The sequence below is a fragment of the Strix uralensis genome, chromosome 26 (genome assembly GCF_047716275.1).
Source record: "Strix uralensis isolate ZFMK-TIS-50842 chromosome 26, bStrUra1, whole genome shotgun sequence".
NCBI lineage: Eukaryota > Metazoa > Chordata > Aves > Strigiformes > Strigidae > Strix > Strix uralensis.
Window position 1 is genome coordinate 3442027 of NC_133997.1, and position 19830 is coordinate 3461856.

General features: G+C 49.1%; 1 protein-coding gene across 1 annotated transcript in view; it reads left to right on the top strand.

The window, feature by feature from the left end:
* Positions 1-10503: 10503 nt before the first annotated feature.
* Positions 10504-19830, top strand: part of GRIK4 (glutamate ionotropic receptor kainate type subunit 4) — a 210056-nt gene continuing 200729 nt past the window's right edge. The window contains 1 exon segment of the mRNA XM_074850982.1: positions 10504-10532. The gene's annotated coding sequence lies outside the window, so the exon portion shown is untranslated.

A 19830-nucleotide genomic window follows, 5' to 3' on the forward strand; every position in this document is an offset into this window, starting at 1 on the left:
TTTGTCTGCTGGATTTTTTGGGGGTTGCTTTGCTTTACTTGCCTGGAGCGTTTGGCAGGACAGACTGTCTAGATCAGCAAAGGAAGCTTTCATTTGTTACAAATGACCTTTCAGTTGTTGCTGTTGCAAACGGGGGACCCCCAGTTCTCCCAGTTACCACAATTCTTATTGATCAGTCGCTCTCCCTTGAGGAGAGAGCGGGAGCCTCCTGCCCGCGGCAGTGGAGGTGCCCTCCTGCGCCGAGCTCTCCTGGTCGAGGTAGAAGGGTCCTGTAGCTCCGTGCGCCCAGTGTTTCCCCTCCTGCTCTGCTCTCTCCTACCAGTTTCAGAAGAAATGTTTGGGCCACTTGACCAACTTTGGTTCTAGTTGATGAGTTCACCCTAACCATCCGTATCTCATCCCTGACCTTGTGAGTAAACACTGCAAGAAGCGGATGTTTCTGAACTCAGCAGTCTCTGCTTAAAAGAGCTTTTTCTAGCAGTGTATCTCATTTTGTGTGTCTTCTCCAAAGCTCAGTGCCCAAGATGATCCTTTAAAAATGAAAAGCAACCACAGGGGGGGGAAAAAAAAAATGTACTGAATCTCAAGAGATTTTAATCAAGTCTTAGAAATTCTGACACTGAAGGCACCGGGTTCAGACTTTCACAGATGCTTAAGCACCTTGACCAAATTTCTGCTGGTCAGAGCGAGTTAGTGAATATTTTGTCTTATTCTGAAAGCACTGAAGTTCCAGATCAGTAAGTAATCCATGCTTCTGCACCCAGCACATTCTGGATTTGTACTTCTTTGCTCCTCCGCGTTGGTGCCAACGGCAGTCTTACACGAAGGCTGTAATGTAACGGGGGTCTGCGTGTGGCGATACTGAGTATCGTGCTAAACCAGGGCAAAAGAAACTCATGAAGTAAAATAACAGCAGAAGAGTGCTTGTTTGGGACCTGCCTTTTAAAGGACGGTGGTGTTTGGTTCCTTGCCAAACGCAATCTCTGTTGCATGGGGAAGAACATCCCCGTGCCTTCCTTTCGGTGTTGACCAGTAACGAAGAATGAGCACAAAACACCTGCAAGAAAACAAACAAATCTGCCACTTGCTCTAAGCTACGAATGATACTTCAGGATGTTCCCCACGGTAAGTGATGCCTTGGTTGTATTTTGCACAGCTTGTAGTGCACCTGTGGCCGTTTGGTTTGTTTCTGCAATTGCTAGGTGTGATTTGGAAGTGGAATTTTGCCCTTTATAGTGAGTTTCCAGGACCATTATCCAATGAAGTAAGTTGATTTTATTAACCTACAAGCTTATTGTTAAAATGGAATCTGTTTTGATGGTTAGAAGCTGCCGGTATGTGGCCTTTCAACATGATAGTACAGCTTGGTATCTTGCAAATTTTTATCATTTGAGTCTTGCTGGACTAATTTTTCCCCTGAAGCATAACTGCATGCATTTGCTCTTCAGCTAAAAGGCTGCAGCTTTATATCAAATGTTAACCAGAGTCCACTGGGCTTAAATGGTTGTTTGTGTTCCGTAGAGTGACTCTTCTTCCTTATGTATCTCCTTTGGTTGTAAACTTTATACCTTTGAATAAGTTTGGTTTCTTCCAGCAAGTTCTTTTCGACGCTGCCTTCTCCGGAGTGCTCGCAGAGACGGTGCCCATGCGTGAAGTGATGTGTGCAGCAGAACAAGACTCTTGTTTTTGCTCTCTAGACTGCTCTGTTGTACCAAGTTAGAGTTTCTAGAAGGCGAAACTTCACCCTTGTGCTTGGCAGCCCTTGCCTCCTCTTTACAAGATGTGGGATGGAGAGCTGCTGGGGACAGTCACGTAGCAGAAGCTGTATTATACTGCTCTGCCTACTACTGCATGGGAGCACTTGAGGCTTTTCATTTCCATTCTTTTGCTGGATATTTTTCCCTCCACTAGGATCAAATAGAAATTTGAAAGAGAAGTGAAATTGAAACTTGCTGTTGAGGGAACTTGCAAATTTTTTAATAGGGAACATCTGTGCTGAGAGTTTTGTGCCAAGGCCTCTGTTTTGTTGTATTATCTGCAGAGGATGCTTTACATAAATCCCTATCATTTAGTGATATTCCTATCTTTAGCTTTTGACTTCTCTGGAAAGTGATGCAGTCACATTTCTGATAGACAAGCTGATAAAAATAAATGAGTAAAAAACAAGCACTAAACCAGAAAACAGTAAATCAGGGATATTTCTGAATGTTTAGAGTCCTCTTTTTTTTTTTTTTTTCCCCCTTCTGCAGTATGTATGTGAAGCTCCTTGAGAGATTACTTTATTATAATTGGTAATCTGAGCTCTATTATGCTTTCCTAATGATGCTGTTCGTGTTTTGCCTATTTAAATGTTATTTTATATATTCCCTTTACTGCACTGCTGTAAATAAATGATTCAAAATAAACAGCTCAGAAAAATCTGAGCTTTGTGTCTTCTGCAGCCTATGCCCTTGAATCCCAGCTAGGGATGGGAGAGAGCTTTGCTGCATCTTTTAGGGCTCTTTCACATACACAGTCATGAAATTAATCTCTCCTTGCTGCCAGCCATAGCTAGGGAAGAAAGACACAGGAGAGGATTCAAAGTGTCTTATTTCAGGTGGGTTTGTGTCATTTCTGGGTTATGTTATTTCAAGTGTTGTGGTCATGCAGCGTAGCTCCCAGAAACGTTGGCGTGTTTGGTAATACCCGCGAGTGTATCTTGTGTGGTAGAGCCTGACAGTTCTAGCTGGGGCTGAGGACTTCACTGTGCCACGAGCTTCACAAGACCAATTTCTGGGCCAGAGAGCTTGGGGTGGAAGTGAAGTTGCAGCATGTTTTGGGATCCTGAGATGCAGGCAGTGCTAACTTTGAAATGCATCAGCTGGGCCATTCACCTCCCAGGCCTTTTTGTGAAGATGCTCTCCTAGTCTTCACCTAGGTCTAGGGCTATTCACCTAGAGGTATTTGCCACTGTTACTCACACACCCAGTGGTTCCAGGGTCTTTCTGAGTGATTAGGATGGTGGTTCTATCCACCCACCACCACCCCTCCAAATGGCAAAAGACAACTATTTATTCCATTTTGTTCCAGGAAGCAACTTTTGGCAAGGGTCGCCTTGGGATTTGCTGAAGAATGTCTATAAATTACCCTTCATTTTATCAACTAGTCAATAGATTTTAGATTGTTGTTGTTGGTTTTCTTCTCACAAAATATTTATGAGGGTTGGTGTAAAATGGAAGTTGTCCAGTCCCTGGCATGTATTCTTCGCCAGTTGGTCTGATTATCGTGAGGGTAAATGTATCACTAGAGAAAAGGACTCAGGCAGGACACAGCTCACACAAAATGAAAGCTTGGATGTGTTTGCTTGAAGTGGGATCCAACATTTAGATAATAAGCACGTGAGTGTAATGCTACAGCATGGGATGGATACCTAGCATATGTCTGTGTTAAGATGTTGGCTTAACAAATCTTCAGAACTTTTTAGACACCTGTTATTTAAAAAGCAGGGTCAGGGTAGCTTCCGAAGGAGAGGCTTAGGCAGCCAAAAGTTTTGATACGACTTTCAGCTCTTCACTGGAAAGCTCGGAGCAGTGCTGCCCAGACAGCGAGAGATGCAAGAAAGTAGGAAAATACGGCTGCTGCTGGGCAAGAGACTGCAGAGCTGCAGGTGTTGCAGATTGGTTTCCAGCCCCATTAACTGATTTGACTCCTTGGAAAATAGATCTGGGAGAAGCACGTTCCTTGCTTGAGATGGCTGTGAAGATCCCTCCTGCCTTTCTCCATACCACAAACCAAAAAAAATGGCAGGGCTTCCTTCTTCAGCCAGGAAGCATCTATTTCTCCCCAGATGGGAGATTACAGCTGCAAATCATCAGTTGGGCTTTTGGCAGAATAAACCACCCAAAATAATCTCTGCTGCTTTCTTGCACCAGTTTGTTTGTTTCCAGATGTCTGCAGCTTATTCAATGTGAAGTATTTTCCCTGATCAATATTTTAACCTTCTTGTTGATATTTACTCAGTGCCGCTGAATAAACTGTGTTAAGTGGAGCTCCATGGATGGGAGAGTAAATCTACATTTCTATCAGCTCTCTGGAGGTTTTGCAATAATTCATCTTATCTGAGGTTATTGTTATACTAGGATATTAATGAGCACATCTTCCTTCCTCCTGTCTCTTGAAGCTTCAATTCATATCCCACTTCTGGTGCTAAAACAACATCTCAGTTCTGAGTTAGCACGGGAAGGAGAAAGCTTTGTGTTCGCCTCTTGTCCGCTCCAGTTTGAAAGAATGCTTTCTCTTTAGTTTTATAAAGATGTATTTCATAGAACTCCATCGGTTTCCATCTGACCTTTGTGAGGAGAAGGAGATTAAACCCTTCTCAGTGGGTCTTCATTTTTAAATCCCGCTGGAGGTTTCTGCTCCTTCTCCTTCTCCCATCTCCTTTTAAAACTCTGAAGTGTAATTAGAGAGCGCTGAGCAGAAGAGATGCCCTCCCTTTTCTCCAGCAGTTCTGGTTTTTGTTTACTATTCAATACAACAACTTGATTATAGAACTGCCTGTTCTGTGTTCTGCTGTGCATGCCCTTTACCTAGCATTTCACCTCCAAATAGTGATATTTTTTTAGCTTTTTTTTTTTTTTTGTAACTTCTGTCCTGGAAGAAAGAGGTTCACAATGTTTTGAAAGCCCCTCTGACCCATTCGTCATCATCGTTTTAGTGGATGCATGCAGCAGAAGTCAAATAGCCTCAATTGTATCTTATATTGAACTCATCTTTTTTCCTCTGCAATTTCTTTATTCTGCTATAATAAAACTACCCCTGTCACTGCTGAGCTATTGCTCATCTGTCTCTCTCTATAAGATGGGCTCCTCATCTGGTCTGGAGTTGGCAAAAAGAAAATGCTTGTCTGAGGTCCGACAGTATCAGTCCACCTTAGAAACAAAAAAAACCCCAAAAAAGTATTTCTTCCGTGGTGCTAATGCTGTTGCAGGTGGCAGCTGCAGCCCCCCCCCCCCAATGGCAGCGGCCGTGGATGTCCGTGTCAGTCACAGACGGAGGAGAGCTCACAGTAGTTTTGCCAGTATTAGCAAAGGAGTGGGGAAAGGCTCCGCTCTTGGCTTCTCTTTCTTCTCAGTAAACACGATCCTCCGAGGGGACGCGTTCCTGCCCAACGTCTGCACTGGAGGTGTGTGCTGGGGGGGCTGCCTCGCTCCAGCTGCTCCACTGGGACTCTGCTCTCTTTCTCCTTGGAATATGCTTAAGAGACTCAGGGGCTGGATTCTCAGCAGATCTAAATCCGTTCAGGTGATGATGCTGATGCACGCCATCCTAGGCCTGAGCCTTCGTTTTCTCTGCTTTACTTAACTCTCCATAGAAGTATTAGTGCTGGGAAATGCCATGCGCTGTGCCGATGAGAGAAACCAGAGCAGGGTGCTCAGAGCTCAACTCAGAAAAGCATTTGCTGGCTCGAGACAGCTTGGTGTGTGGACTGGCCAACCCTGAGAGACAAGCGGGTCAGGAGCATCTACAGTCCCTTTGGAAACTGGAGAAATGAAAGGTGACTCTGCATCTCTGCACGCTCGTTCCCTGAAGACCGGAGGCTTTACAAATTGGTGGAGATTCAAGGGCAGACTGATTTGCCCCAGCGTGAGTCCCAGCCAGAGCAGAGGCTCCAGGGCTGGAGTCCCCTGAGCCCATTGCAGAGCTGGGGAAGGTGCGATGCTCCTCCCGGGTGGCTCAGTCCGTGTCAGAGCCCAGAGCAGCTAAACCAGCATCTCCTCTCAGGGCTGCGTCCTCGGTTCAGACCAACCTGCTGATGAGATCTCTGAAGTCAGTTTCATTCTTCATTACTCCCTTTTCTTAATTATTTCTCACCTGAAAGTCTCTTAATCTTTTGCTTTCACCATATTTCAAAGAGAGGTGGTTTATGTGGGTTTTCTTTTTTGGTTGTGCTGGGGGTTTTTTTCTTTGCTTTTTAACTGACTGCTTTTATTTTTCTTTGGTGCGTGAATAGAATACATGCAGGAGAAAACATCCTTTGATGGCAGTAATTATAAGGAAGAGAACACCAAAAAGCAAAGAAAACTAAGATGCAAGTGACGATAAACACTTTGCAAATGATCAGTCCAATATTTATTATTGTCTGAAGCGATAGATCTTGAGAAAGCAGAGGGCTGTGACTAAGTGTATGAGGTCTGGGTGTAGTTCTGAGATTCGCTACGTGAGCTTGTGTGACCTTACTGAAATCGTGTTGTTGCTCCAGCCCCCCGTTTCCCATCCCTAAATGATAAGGCACCACACATGCTTTTTTAAACCTTATTTAAACGCTCTCATCTTCCAGGATTGTCTCTCTGTGTCCAGTACCAATAAGGTATGTAATAATCTCTTTTGGAATCCTTAGGGACTGACCACATACATATATATAGGTATATATTTATGAGATTAAATGGTAGTTAAAGGAATGGATTGCTTTCAAAATTGGGAATAAGCAGAAGTGTAAGGATGGAGGCTGTTAATAGGTGAGATGTGGCCTAGAAAGGACCTGAGGCTGAGTGCCCAGCTGTTGCTTGGAGCCTAAGGGTGCTTGGCAGGAGTTGGAGTGAACGGGGGCATATCACTGCATTTCAAGCAAAAATGATCCCTGTGATTGTGGCAGTGGCTGTTTAAAGGTTAGAAATGCCAGCGTGGGAGCAGGGCTCCCACATCCCTGGGAAACAGGCCTGTAAGGCAAGTCATCTCCCGCCCGGAGTGCCGGGGGAATCTGCGTTCCTGGCTGCAGAACAATGAACCAACGAAATGCTGGTGGTGGCCTCCACGTTCCTTGTGTCATCCAGCCTGGATCCTGCAGCCACGTCCACACCTGCTGCGTTTTAGTGCCGTGGGGGGTCTGGCAGGGGTACAGCCTCACCCACAGAAACGCTTCGGACCTTCCAGTGCCTCGGGGGTGCGTGTTGGGGAGCGTTATACAACAGAGGGTGTGGAGCAGCCTCCTCAAGTGGGATTACTAGTTATCCCCCCAAATTTTGCATCAGGATCGCAGATGCCATTTCTGACTTTAGCTCTTTTAAATTCACACACATTTTCTTTTGCATAAAAAAGAAAGCAAACAAACTGTTCCACAAAATGTTCCTTATTTATCTAACTCATCCTACTAACTTCTTTGAGCCGTCTAAATATATATATATAATTAGATGGGCTTTTTTATGTAACTACCACAAGATACTTACTCCGCTAACCGGTTCCCTCAAAGCTGTTCTTATCTATAAAATTATCTAATTTGGACATGTTCTATTACCAACAGAAAGTTGTTATGAACCTTGAAGAAAAAATCTGGCACATATATAATAGATTTATTTTTTGTATTTCAGTCAAATGAGAAATCTTGCCTTTCGTCAATGTCTTTTATCCCCAGAAATCTCTCAGTACTTCATGCATTTGACTGACTCTTTTACAGTGGTACTGTTATTTACTCTTCTGCTGAAATATAGCCACCTATGAAGATAAATGTAGCAGTTGTTTAAATGATTCACGACTCAACTTCACGTCAATTTGAGATCAGAGCCCCTCTTAGTGCAACTGAGAGGGAAAAGATAATTTAATTGCTTAGATATATAATATGCCATGAGGTAAGCTGTGTGATTACTGATGGTGGCTATTTCCCCCAGATGTTTGGATCTGTAGACGTTAGATTATTCCATGGAACAAACAGCCTGTTGTTTGGGAAAATAGGGGCAGGCTGATCCATATGCATCACTGCAGGCTTTCTTACACCCTGCGTGGGCACAGCTGGTAAAGCTACTGCTGGGGAAAGCCTGTTTTGGTCTGGATTGAGCTGAACCTGCAATAGTACAACTATTGTTTCTCCTCTTTTGGATGATTAACTCATTTCCTAACACCATTTGATTTCCCACCTGTGTCTTGCTGACCTTAGGGAGCATCTTAGCAGTGACTCCCCGAGAAGGAGCTTTCAGGGCTGCCTGGTGCAGTGGGGACCAGTGCTCTGCCCTGAACACCCTGGAGGGGTCTCAGCCCTTAGGACAGACGCTGCCTCTCTGGCTTTCTGCAGTATCAGTGTCTCTTCCCTGTCTTTCTGTGCCCCTGAGCATAAGCAGGATCCCAAACCCTCTGTAATCTTTGGATTTATAGTTGTACAACACTAGTTCCTTCCACAAACAGAATTTTCTAGGTCACCAAACTCCCTTGATTTTGCAGGCAACTGTGTCAGATAACCTCATTCATAAAATGACCAAACTCTATTTAATAAACCAGTTGGATGGCTTCCCTCCCCCTCCTCTCCCCACGTAACACTTTGTGTCAGAAGGCAGTTTTGAGACCTCTCTCTTAGGGTTAGAATCTCTTTTATTTTTTTTATACCCCGTTTGTTCCCTTGCTGAATTATCTTAAGCACAAAGATCCCAAAAGGTCTTAAATAAACCACAACTGACTCAGAAACTGGAGAGAGCAAATGAAGTTGGACGTAATTGGAATCCAGTTATCTTTGTTCCAAATTTGTGGTGAGATTTGTGGCAGGAGAGCCTGAGCTTTTCAAGAGCAGGGGGGGAAGGGGAGCAGGACTGAGCTCAGCCACGCTGTCCTCCTCTCTCTTGCGAGACCCACGGGACGGGACCGGTGCTGGGACCATCGCGGGCGAGGTGACAGGAAAGCTTTGCGCTGCCCACCTGGGCAGCAGGGCCAGGCAGCACATCTGCCTTCTGCTTACCAGGCCCCTGGTGACCGCAGACACTACCTGGGTAGCTGTTTCCTCCAGATTGCTCTCTTTGAGCCAGCTCTCACCTGCTGTGGGCTGACAAGGATGCTCTAACCGTTGTGATTCTGCACTGATTTATACTGTGCCAGAAGATGGCTCATGGAGCTTTTGAGGTGAAGGCCTTGTGTTAGTTTTCCAGGTCTTAACTTACCTTCTAAGAGTACAACAGCAAGGCTGAGGCTCTAATAATTCCAAGAAAGACTTAGGGCCAGGCAGAGTTGTACCTGAACTATGCAAAAAATGTCTATGAGCAAGCGGTGGGGTCGCACAAGCGAACCCCTCGCAGGGCAGGAGTCAGGAGGATGCAGCATCAGGCGGGATCGTGCCTGCAAGGGGCGTCCAGAGGAAGCTCTGCCTGGCAATCCCAGCTCTGTCAGCCCAACCTGTGTGTTCCTGGCCACCAGACCCCACTGCCACCAGCTCTGCCCGGGCTCAGACGGGAGCAGAAAGCTTTGCTCCGTGCAGGACTGCCCTGCAGCCCAGGCAGTTGTGAATCTGGACCTTGAGGGCCACAATCATAAGCTAAAAGCAAATGCAGCCCAGAGGTAGGGAAATGCTCTTCTATTCTGAGAATAATAAATGCTTGGAATGGCCTGTTGGGCAGGGTCACTGGTGCAAAGGCACGGGGATCATTCACAAAGCAATTGACTTGTAGCTGTTGTCCTAAGGGAAATGATGTGTAAAAGGGATGAGCTCAAGGCACCCCGTGTCTGTTACCTGTGTATCTTATGAGTAATTTGTCTGTGAAGCAGAGGCCTGTTTTTTTTTTGTTTTTTTTTTTTTTTTCCTGTGAAGCTGATTCTTTTCCTCCAGCTTATTTCTTCTCAGCAGGAGGGCAAGATGAATTTCTGTCAAATAATAGTTCATTGCTCCTAATGCAAGAGTCCAATTAATTCATGGTTTAAAAGCTTTACTTTTCTCGCTACTGAAAACAAACAAACAAATCACCAGGAAAACAAAACTGCAGTGTAGCAGAGAAGACTGGAGCATTACAGCCTACAGGGACACGGCTTAGAAAACTGACCGTCTGGTGCTGCAGTTCTCAGCCTTGCGCTATAGGACAGGTCCAGTTTGTCCCACTCCTGCCAGTTTCCCGGTGCTAGATGGTGTCTCTTGCCCAGCATACATGAATGTTCAGGGCACAAGGGGGAGGTTAACGTTTAATATGAAGATTTTAGGAGCTGTGGGCAGAAGTATCTCACCCTGTGTCCTTCTCAGGCAGTGTAGGAGAGGACACAGGGGGAAGAGTCAGGGCCTTGGCTAACAGCGGGGAGGCCCAAAGCGGTTCAGGTTTTGGGATGTGTGGGGAGAAGGCACGGCCTTTCCAAAATCAAATGTCCCTCCCAGGAGTGTCCAGTCTGGGTTTAGGAAAACCGGTCACTTTCGGGAGCAATAGTTCCAGTGCCCCCCTGTTCCCTGCCCTGCATCCCTCCCTGCATCCCTCCCTCCATCCCAGCTCCCTGTGCTCCCTCCCTCCAGCCTCTGCCCCGTCCATCCCCAGTCTCCCGCCCTCCTGCCATCTTCCCCCTGCCCTCCTTCCCCTCTCCATTCCCCAGCTCCACCCCGCTCCTTCCCCCCCTCTGCCCTCCCTGCATCCTCCTGCCCCTGCCCCCCTCCGCCGCCGCCTCCCGCCCCGGCGCTGCCCCGCACACCCGCGGGGGGGCCCCGGCAGCCGCCCCCCGCCCCCTGCAGTTCCCCCGCCCGCCGCCGGGGACCCGCCGCCGCCGCCGCCGCTGCCGGAGCGGGGCCGGAGCCGCCGCGGGCAGAGCCGCGCCGCCCAGCCCAGGTAGGAGCCGCCCGGGGGTCGCCGCGGGGAGCGGGGAGGGGGGTCGGGTCTCCCCGCGTCCTGGCGGAGGGAGCGGAGGGGTTCGGAGCCCCGCCGCTCGCAGGCAGCATCCTTCCCCCCCCCCTCTCCCCTTCCCGGGGGCGGGAGCGCCGGCCGGGGTCCCCCCGCGGGATGCGCCCCCCGGGAGAGCCTCTGCGGAGCCGCCGGGGCCGGGGGGGGGGACCGGGAGCCCCCCCACAGCCTCGGCCGCCGGGAGCGAGACGCGACCCGGAGCCGAAAGCCGCCGGGCTCCCTCTCGGTGGGGGCTGCCGGCAGCAGCCAGCCCCGGCCGCCCGGTTTAACGGCAGCACTTGCGAAAGGACTTTCCTGTGCCGGGGGGGCGCGGGGGGGGCGGTGGCGGCCGCAGTGTTTGTAACGTGGCGAGAGTTACAAAATGTCACACTCCGGCTTTCGGGAGAGCTGAAGTTCAAAGAGTGCGGGGAGCGGGGGGGGGGTCTGTGCGGCTGCAACTCCTGTGGATAACCTGGGGACCGTCCCCGCGGTGTGTGGGGCGTGAGGAAGAGTGTGGTGGGCATCCGCGCGGGGGGGGAGCGGGGCTGGCTGCGATGGGCGCTCCCCGGGTACCGGGGTGCTGCTGAATTCCCAGCCTGCCTGCTACGGTCAGAGGCGGGGAGGAAAACGCTGTTGAACGGATATTTTTCTCAGGCTTTGGATTGGAAAGAAAAGGTTCATTGTTCTGGAACGCGTTTCAGTGGAGTTGTGCTCGTGAATAATTTGTCTTAGAATACACGAGGTACTCGTTGTGTGCGCAGACGTGCAGGTTGGATGCTGACACGGACGCTCCTTTAACGAACAAGCCGTGTTGATTCTGGGCAGTGGGGGGAAAACTCCATGCAGAAACCTCTTCCTAGGCCCAACTTTATTCAGTGTTATTTACACATAAACTCTGGCATAGCCTGCAGCTCTGACTGGGAGCTCTGCATAGGTGAGAGATGCTGCAGGTGCTATTCAGCTCTCATCATCCACCCCGTTTCTGTCTTCCCCAGCCCGCTCGGCTTGAGACCTCAAGGTTGTGACCCTCGGGGAAGTTAACCTAACACGCGTCGGGTTGGCTTCGTCTCCTGCTCGTGCCCCCTTTGCGGCGAGGTGCTGCTTGCGGGGGGACCCAGGGCTGTGCCCTGCCTCCCTCCGGGGCCTCCGGCTCGTGGGAGATGCCGAGGGCCGGCTCGCTCGGCCACCGCGTCCTGGGCAGTGGTCCTGCCGGAACGGTGGCCAGCACCGGCTGCCCCACGCCGTGGCAGCGGGAGATTCCCGTGCTTGTCCCCAGCAGGAGCCAGTTCCTTTGTCTCTCCGAGGCGAGACAGCCTTTTCTCCGAGAAGACGTTCAGCAGCCACATCCCGGCTGGATGTGACCGAGGTAGCCGAGGGCAGAGCCTTCCCTGGGCAGGGAGTCGAGGGTCTACGGCATCGGGGAGCGAGGAGCATCCCCCTGGAGTCACCAGCGCTCCCGTGGAGCTGCCGGCTGCAGCCAGCGCCTGCTCCTGCGACCAGTTCCCGGGTGGTAGGATGTGTGTGCTCACAGGTAGGAGGTGGATGTTAACTGTGCTCGGTGCTTTTCTGCCATGCTTCAGTCTTCCTTTCGCGTCGGGGTAGGAGCGAGCTCTCGGAAAGCAAGCTGCAGTGAGGCTCCCACCGTGCCAAGGCATTTCTGAAGTGTCTTGATGGAAGTCTGCTTTAGTATTTATGCATATTAGGCTGTGTATTTGAAGGGAACCATCTGGGTAGAGAAATAGATGGTAAGCGGCTGAACCTTTCCCCGTTGGTTTCCATTTCAGGGTTGGGCCTGATTAGCAGAGCCAGAAGTTGGGAAAGTTGCCGTGTGGCTCCTTCTGGTTTGCAGGTGCTTCTGTCCCCGTGTCTGGCACGAATTAATGCCCACAGACGAGAGACCTGTACCTGGGATGTGGGGAAGAGGGAGCTGACAGCCTGTGCTGAGCAGAAAGAGGGCACAGCAAACCAAAATGCTCTTTTTTTTTTTTTTTTCCTTTAAACGTCCATTTCTCTTAACCCTCTGTGAGCTGGGCCCTGTGGGCATGGTGCCTCTGCTCTTGGTGGCAGGAACAGGGTGCCTGAGGAAGGTGAACCCCAAAATGAAGGGCTGCGGGTGGGGGCAGGCCGGTGTGGCTCCCAGCGTCCTGCCTGTGGGAGTGGGAAGGGGAGAGAGGAAGGTAAAGGCATCAACATCTCCCTGAGAAGAATCACCTGGGAAAGGTTGGCTCTAAATGGGGGGGTTTAGAGCAGCTGCCTGCAGCTCTGAGGGAGACAGAGACAGTGCTCCTGCCTGCAAGTTTCTTGCTGGAGATTTCTTTTGCAAGCTGTGCAAGGAAAATAAGCCAAGGAGTCATGTGGGCTGGCAAAGGCCTAAATACCCAGATGCCAAGGAGCATGCAGCAATCTGTGGGTGAATGGCAAATGAATTGAGGGAGCTGGTCTTCAGTGAGCTCATCAAAGGAACAGCAAGGCAGGTATGTGCAGTGCTGCCTCCAAACTACCTCTTCTGAAAGCCAGTGTGCCAGGAAAGCCCATCTCCACCGCGTGCGTGTGCTCACGCTGATTTCTTTGCTTGATGGAAAAGCAGCGAGTGAACTTAAAACTCACCCAGGACTTGGGGAAGATCCTCAGCTAGGTGTTGGCTGATTGTACGAGTTCTGGTGGGAAAGCGTCTGACTGCAGTGTGGGATCTCTGCTTTCTGCCACAGCAGCTGCTTTGAGCATGTTGGTTTAGATTCCTCTTTCTCTGGGAGAAGCAGCTGGTTTTGCACGTGTGATGGGGCCAGAGGAGACCCAGGAAAGGTCTTGGGCCCCTTTGGCTGGAAGAGAAGCTTGGTGTTTTTACTGGGTGCACGTGCAGAGTGGGTGATGCTTGAGCCTGTGTGGGGAGCGAGTGCCTGCATGGGTAGGGGGAAGGGTGGGCTTTTGTGCCAGTGGAGGAAGGAGGGAAGAGCAGGAGAGAGGAGGAGCGCGGGGTGACACAAGTGATGAAGGGCTGGGAAGGAGCAGATGCACGCTTAGAATCGGACACTGCTGGGCCATATGGACGGAGGAGAACTCCCTTGTCCAAGAAACTTCATTCTCTTTGAAGATGGTTTAAGCTTTACTCTGTATTCGTTCAGGACTAAGCATGTGCAGATGGTCAGTGTCTTGCCCTTTTTAAAGGCTCGCTGATGTGCCTGGGATGCAGATATTGCTTCTCTCTGACTTTGGGGGGAGATCTTAGAATCACAGAATTGTTTAGGTTGGAAAAGACCTTTAAGAGAGTCCAACTGTTAACCTAGCACTGCCAAGTCCACCACTAAACCATGTCCCTAAGTGCCACATCTACGTGTCTTTTAAATACCTCCAGAGATGGTGACTCAACCACTTCCCTGGGCAGCCTGTTCCAGAGCTTGACAACCCTTTCGGTGAAGAAATTTTTCCTAATATCCAATCTAAACCTCCCCTGGTACAACCTGAGGCCATTTCCTCTCGTTCTATTGCTTGTCACTTGGGAGAAGAGTCCAACGCCTGCCTTGCTACAACCTCCTTTCAGTAGTTGTTCAGCCTCCTTTTCTCCAGATTAAACACCCCCAGTTCCCTCAGCCACTCCTCACAGGGCTTGTGCTCTGGAACCTTCACCAGCTTCATTGTCCTTCTCTGGACATGCTCCAGCACCTCAGTGTCTGTCTTGTAGTGGGCCAAAACTGAACCCAGTGTTTGAGGTGAGATCTCCCCAGTGCCGAGTACAGGGGGACAATCACTTCCCTGTCCCTGCTGGCCACACTATTTCTGCTACAAGCCAGGATGCTATTGGCCTTCTTGGCCACCTGGGCACACTGCCGGCTATATTCAGGTCCTTTTCTGCCAGGCAGTGTTCCAGCCACTCTGCCCCACGCCTGTAGTGTTGCAGGGCGTTGTTGTGACCCAAGTGCAGGGACCCAGCACTGAGCTTTGCTGAACCTCATTCAATTGGCCTCAGCCCATCGATCCAGCCTGTCCAGATCCCTCTGTAGAGCCTTCCTACCACAAGTATGCTGGAGAAACTTCATACGCAGCACTTGTTAGGGTCAGACTTTATTTATTTTTCATGCTTCCAGGCAGCCAGGCAGAAGGTGAGACATAAGTTTTGCAAGTCTTCTCAGAAATGTTTTCTGCTCTAGGCAAGAGGCTTCCGAGGCAGCATATACAAGGCTGAGGTATCTGTTAATACAAGGAACCGCTTGCTGTGTGTGAATAGGCAGAACACGCTGAAATTGTGGTCTAACAAGATGAGAACAGCTTGAAGGGTATCTCAGACTTGAGCGAATGATCTGGATAAATCAGTGGGATATTAGTGACTCCATGATGAAAGCTTTGTACAGGAATGGAAGACTTTGCTTTCAGCTTTGTAGAGGAAGGAGGCTGTGGTGCTACTGCAGAGTCGTGCCTGTGCGCAGGAGACTACAAACTCCAGTTTGTCAGGCTGTACCCTCTCACGGGAACTATTAACACTGTCGTGGGTTCTCTGACAAGAAAAATGGGGGACTTGGAGGGATAAAAGAAGTTGTAAAACCTGTGAGGAGGTAATGGAGCAGGTTTAAGGATCCCCATAATAACTTTTGATCTGATCTGTGGGACTTGGCTTGGAAGGACAATTTGTGGTGTTAATGTGACAGTGCTTTTTGTGTTGTTTGCTCCGGTGCCTGTGGAAGACAGTGTGCTACAGTAGATGGGGGTGGCTGTGGCAGTTACTTTTAATGAAGGTGGAGGAAAACGTAGTGAGGACCAGCTTGAACAGGGTCAGGAGTGAGTGACTGATGGGCAGAACATTGCTGGCAAGCTTCAAGCCATTCAAAAGCTATCAAGGCAGTAAAACCATAAATGTTTCCTGCACCTTAAAATGGTCAACTAGTGTCAGTAGGAGCTAATGTAAATAAAGAAGGGAGCAAGGGACTCCTGGGGTACTTTTCAGCCACGCGTCTGCAGGTGCCTTACCGGAGAGATGCGGAAGGAGGCTTAGCTGTGATTTACGCATCGCTCTCGACACCAGCTTCCCTGTGACTGTGCCAAATGAGGCGAGCTGGACACGGGACCTGTCAGCTGTAATGTTGTCCTCTGCTTTGTTCACTCATTGCTCTGCCTCTGTGGGAGACCCTGCTGGGGCTGGGAAAAGGCTCCTTGTGTTCCTGGGTGCAGCGTGGCACAAGCAGCATCCAAGGCTGTTAAGCAACTGCAGGATGCTGAAATGCCTCCAAGGGCAGCAGGGGTGGATGGAGGCTCCATGAGCCCCGGGAGGTATGAGGTGCTGTGGCAGAGGGAAAAGTTGGCTGGGGGAAAAGTGGAGTCATTTCCCTGCACCAGGATGTTGAGGAAATCCCCATTTGCAGTAAATTAGCAGTGATTGAATTGTTTAAAGAGGAAGTAATGGACCAAAGGAAGAAACCTGGGTGTTGTAAATCAGTAGGACTGGGGATGGTTCATCCGAGGGCCCTGAAGTAAATAAAGTGTGAAATAGCAGCAGGTGTTAACATGAAGGGGATGACTTTTCCTCCTGGCTGGGAAGTTACCAAGGCAGGAACCCAAGCAGTCAAAGGGAACTGCCAGATCCAGCAGGAGTAGTTTTGCCACGCGATGCCTTTACAGAAATCAAACCTGAGGAAGAGCTATAGGATATCGGGCCGGTGAATTCTGCTTCTGTTCTGTGCCAGCTGGGAGGGCCTAATTATTGCTCAAATATTTGGATGGAGGGTCAAAGCACTGTCTAACCTTGAGGGTCAAATCACCGAGGCTTGTGTGAAGAGGATGGGTGCGCAGTGGGGAAGGCTACCTTCCTAACGCTGCTTGCAGTTTGGAAGGCTAATAAAATAGGAACTGAAAATGTACCAATGGACCTAATTTATTTGGATTTTTCATTAGATCCATCCAAAAGAGACTATTTTAGGAAATAAATAGAGGAGTGTGGGCAATAAATAGCTGTAGGGTAAGGGGCAGAGTTCGGTGCCGGCTTTCCTAGTTAAGCTGTAGAAAATAGAAATGTAATGGAGGAGTGCTGATCGGAGCACAGATAGGTGATTATGTGAAGGTTCCTCACACTGAGGCTAGGCTTATTTATTATCTTTAATGATTTGGAGGTGGAAATGGATCAGAGCTGGGTTAGAGAGAGCGAGCGTGCCAACAGAAGGGGTTTGCTTTTGCTGCTAAACATTTGGAAGAATTAAGAGACAAGGCTGCTGGATTTGAGCGTGCCGGTGGTTCGGCCGCAGTAGCAGCAGTCAGGGTGTAACTCAGGTCTGAGTGTTACAAGCACGTGAAAAAGGGAAGAACCTGAGCAGATCTTTCCCTGATGATGTAGCCAGGGTGCTCTGTGGGATCCTACCAGGAGGATGTGAAGTGGTACGTGGTGTTTGTGTGCGCAGCTGGCGAGGCCCCATGGTTGTGGGCACGCTGCAGGTGAAGGGGAGCCCCAGGAGATGCTCTGGTGTGGCACAGCGCTCTCCATCTCGGGCACTGTGTGGTCCGGGGGCTCTGCAGTGACAGAGCAGTGACAGATCTTCCCAGAGCCTCTCATGTCAGATCAGGGACTCGCTGCTGCTGGAACAGGGGCTGTGAGCATCCAGGCTGTGCCAGCGTCCAGCGGGACCGGCTGGCTTTAAAATGAATCAAGGGGAACTTTGCGGAGTCCTGGTGAGCTCCTCCTTGACCGTCTGGTGGGACCTTCCCCTGGCTTTTCCAAGGGGACGGATACCATGGTGCCGATTTATCAGGGAAGAAGGAGCCAAGATGTAAGCTGTCCATGTACACGGGTGGTTTCCTACCCAGATCCGCAGTGCCTCTTACCCAGGGACTTGGGAAGTGTTTACAGTGTTTGAAGGGGAGTGTTACTGTTAAGTGTGTGAAGTGCAGTTTTTGAAGAGGCTGTGGCCTCACAGTGGTGGGAGGAAGATTAGAGAGCCCAGAGGGTTCGTGCTTCTGCTTGATTGCAAATCCCTGAGCCAGGTCTCAGTCAGGTGGCAGGGTAACAACATTTATTCTGACCATCCTTTGCATGGAAGCGGCTGCATAACGCAATACCCAAGCGATGTCTCAACTGAGCACCCGGTGAGCCATCCAGCACAAGGGGATTTTCATCTCTGCTGAGATCTCCTGGCTTCAAAGTCTGCAGAATTTATTTGCATCCTTCATGAGGGAGAGAGCCAGGCATACATTTTTTTCCTCAGTCTCTCTGTTCCAACCCCCTTCCCCATTTGCTTTTCAGTTTGTTTACTTGGTTAGCTCAGCATCAGCACAATGATGTGGAAATAAAGCAAAGGAGCTTCGTCTTGGCCTTATTGCATATGCATAAATGAGAGAAATAGATCATACTGGCAATCCCTAGCTAGGCTACAGTTAATGGAAATTCTTCTCTGACCTTATAAACCCTGCTTTGCAAGGGTTTATAATGAGTCTGCAAAAATTCATTCTGGGCACAAACAAGTCATCTGAGGTCTTAGACCCTGTGAGCACAAAGTAATAATAATACTAATTTCCCACCCACTCAGGCATGTGCTCAGCTCCTTACAGACTTCACTATTTTTAAAAAGCAGGTTTTCCCTTTCCGGGACTGTCATAATGTGTGTGTGTGTGTTGGGGGGGGGGGAGGAGGAAGGCTGGTGGCACTCTTTCTGTGCAGCGTAACGCCAGTTCCCCTGCATCGCCTCCCTTGGGAGAGTCACTGTGGGTCCCTCCCGTGGCTCTAGCTGAAGCGGTTTACGTCATTAACATTGCAGGCTGATGAACTGTGTGATCGCACCTCAGCTGTTTCAGCAGAAAACCCGCTCTTTCTACATGGTAGTGGCTCTGCACCCTCTCTCCCCTTCCTACACGGACATCTGAATCTGATATCAAAGACAGTCTGGGCCTGATCAGGAGGGGATGGATTGTTAAAAATCCCTGCAACATTTTGTTCAGCCTTAATATTTTTTTTTTAACTTTTTGCTGAAAACCAGAGAGTTTTTGGTTCAATGACAGAAGTTGACATTTTTCTGAAGAATGTGTTGCATTTTGATGCTGAGGGTTTTTTTAATGGCTCAGAGACAGAGGGATTGCAAGGCTAGCTGTCACTGCTGTCTGTAGTGGGATTCATGTTGGGCATCAGCCCTGTGCTTTCTCTTTGTGGACTGTGATGAAGCAGCAAATTGCTGTGTCTGATAGAGTTGCTCTTAACGTGGCTCGGGTGAAGTGTTACGGCTGGGAAGTGACCGAGCCCCGGGCAGAGCCTGGCTGCAAACACACTAGTGCAGTATAGTACCGCTAGTACGCAGTTCAATGAAACCAGTGCTGATCTGCAAACTCTTACATGTGCCAAAACTGCTTTTTTCACCCCAAACAGGTTGATGAAAATATGTTTTACTCTACCCGCACTCATTGTTTGCCCTCATTGTTTTCTTGTTTGGTCTCTGCTTATTTTCCAGTTTTGCTCCGCCTTGTGTGTGATCTGGTAACATCTGGTGTTAAAAGATTGCATGTGTGCATACACATACAATCATAGCTTTGAAACATAGCTCTGAAAGCGGGCTATCACATCTCTTTTTAGACTGAAAAATGTTTGGGGCAGAGACTGTGCTAATGTTCACAGAGCATCTGGTCCTCTCCAGGTCCAATTCATCACTGTCTTGCAGTTTGCATTATTGTTCACACCAAGGTAAAGTGGGTGTGAAGCTGGAATAATAATGTTTCACACTTGCTTTGCATTGGTTTTGATATCCAACAGCATTTTAACCTATCAGAAAAGGCACAAAGAAATGGAGTCGTTGGAAGCTGAAAGCACAGTCTACAAATAACATCTTAATTACCCTTACTGAGAAAATGACCACTGTGCTTGATCCTGTATTAATGGCAGATTTAAAATCAAGCTGGGATTTTTAAATTGTAACTTAAGAGTTCAAATCATCGTGCGGGAATTAGTAGGCGAGGGCAGCAGCGGAGCTCAGTGCAATGGTTCCCCCAACTTCAACCTTCTCGTGCCGTTCAGATCTTCCAAACACGACTCCAGCGTGGCTGGGCAACAGAGATATTTTCCTGAGTCTGCAGAGAGCCCTGAACAATACCTCTGTAGTGTACTATGCCTTGCTCATTTAAAAGGGGGTTGGTGGGAATACTAGTCATTAAATGTAGTTTCTTTAATGAAAGCTAATGGCATAAACATGACAAGAATTTAATGCCACGTGGTATATCTGAAGCTTTCTGTTTGGGAAACGGGACCTCTTGGTATTACGGTAGTTGGACTTCCCAAGGGTCTTTAAGG